Below are 2,115 nucleotides of genomic sequence, written 5' to 3' on the forward strand. Positions count from 1 at the left end.
AGAGAGAGAGAGAGGTGGGGGGAAAGGGAGGGAGGAGGAGGGAGGAGGGAGGAGGAGGGGAGTGGGAGGGAGGGAGGGAGGGAAGGGAGGGAGGGGAGGGAGGGGAGGGGAGGGGAGGGAGAGGGAGGAGGAGGAAGAGGAGGGAGGGGAGAGGGAGGGGAGGGAGGGGAGAGGGAGGGGAGGAGGGGAGAGGAGGGGAGTGAAGAGAGAAGAAGGGAAGGGAAGGTAAGGAAGGAAGGAAGGGAGGTAGGAAGGAAGGAAGGAAGGAAGGAAGGAAGGAAGGAAAGGAAGGAAGAGAGAGAGAGAGAGAGAGAGAGAGAGAGAGAGAGAGAGAGAGAGAGAGAGAGAGAGAGAGAGAGAGAGAGAGAGAAGGAGAGAAAGAGATAGATGGATAGATAGATAGAGAGAGAGAAAGCAACCGATTTGGAGAAACTGATAAAACATTAAGAACTAATCTCCCCCCCCCCCATCTCCTTTCATACAGGTGAAAAAAAATGAAGCTTCATCTAATCGTCCTCCTCTCCTCACACATTCACCCCTCCCTCCCCTCCCCCACCCATCCCTCCCCTCCTCACCACCACCTCTCTCTAACTCCCCAACACCTACCCATCTCCCTCCCTCCCCCACATTACCCCCCTCACCACCACTCCCCCTCTCCCCTCCCGCCTCACCACCACCACTCCTCCTTCCCTCCCCACCATCTCCCTCCCTCCCCATCACCCTAATTCCCTCCTCCTTCCCTCCCCCACCATCTCCCCTCCCTCCCCACCCATCCCTCCCTCCTCACCACCACCTCTCACTCCCCATCACCCCATTCCCCTTACTCCCTCACTCCCCCTCTCCCCCCCCCCCCGCACTCCTCCCTCACTCCTTTGAACGTCATATTGCCCCATTATCTTTATGAGGGTCGGGGAAAGTGGGTAAAGAGCGGGTAACAGACGGTCTTAACAACCGCTCTCATACTGACATGAGGAGGAGGAGGAGGAGGAGGAGGAGGAGGAGGAGGAGGAGGAGGAGGAGGAGGAGGAGGAGGAGGAGGAGGAGGAGGAGGTGGATGAAGAAGAGGAAGATGATGATGATGATGATGATGATGATGATGATGAGGAGGAGGAGGAAGAGGAAGAGGAAGAGGAGGAGGACTGGAGAAGGAAGAAGATGAGGAGAGGGAGGAGAAAGTGGAAGAGGAAGAGGTAGAGAGGTGAGGAGGAGGAAGGATGATGATGAGGAGGAGGAAGAGGAAGAGGAAGGAGGAGGAGGAAGAAGAGAAAGAGGAGTGGAGAAGGAGGAGGATGGAGATACGGAGGAGACGGAGGAGAAAGTGGAAGACGATGAGGAAGAGAGATGAGGAGGAGAAAGTGGAGTAGAAGGAGAGAGAGGAGAGAGAGAAGTAATAGGAGGAGGAGGAGGTGGAAGGACATGGAAGAAGAAGAAGGAGGAGGAGGAGGAGGAGGAGAGAGGAGGAAGAGGAGGAAGAAGTGGAGGAGGAGGAGAAATAATAGACAAAGGAGGGAGGAGGAATAAAAAGAGGAGTTGGGAGAAGAGGAAGAGGAGGAAGAGGAAGAGGAGGAAGAGTAAAATGAGGAAGAGGGGAGGAGGAAGAGGAAGAGGAAGAGGAAGAAGACGAAGAAGAAGAAGAAGAAGAAGAAGAAGAGGAGGTGGAGCAGGAGGAGGAGGAGGAGGAGGAGAAGAAGGCGGAGGAGGAGAAGGAGAAGAAGGAGGAGATGGAGGAGGAGGTGGAGAAGGGAGGAGGAGAAGAAGAAGGAAGGAGGAAGGAAGAAGAGAGAGGAGAAGGAGGAAAAGAAGCCGAGGGAGGACGATGGAGGAAGAATGAAATAGGAGAAGGAGGGAGGCAGAAGGAGAGAAGGAAGGAGGGAGAGAGAAGGAGAGGAAGAGAGAGGGAGGAGGAGGAGGAGAAAATGGAAGTTGGGAAAGAGGAGGGAGGAGGGAGGAGAAGGAGAGAGGAGGGAGGAGGGAGGAAGGAGGAAGGAGGGAGGAGGAAGGAGGGAGGAGGGAGGAAGGAGGAAGGAGGAAGGAGGGAGAGGAGGGAGGAAGGAAATTTTCATATGGGCAGTTTATTTCTTCTTCACAAACCCAAGAAAATACAGACATTTCTTT

This window comes from Penaeus vannamei, chromosome 19 (assembly GCF_042767895.1).
Source record: "Penaeus vannamei isolate JL-2024 chromosome 19, ASM4276789v1, whole genome shotgun sequence".
NCBI classification, from domain to species: domain Eukaryota; kingdom Metazoa; phylum Arthropoda; class Malacostraca; order Decapoda; family Penaeidae; genus Penaeus; species Penaeus vannamei.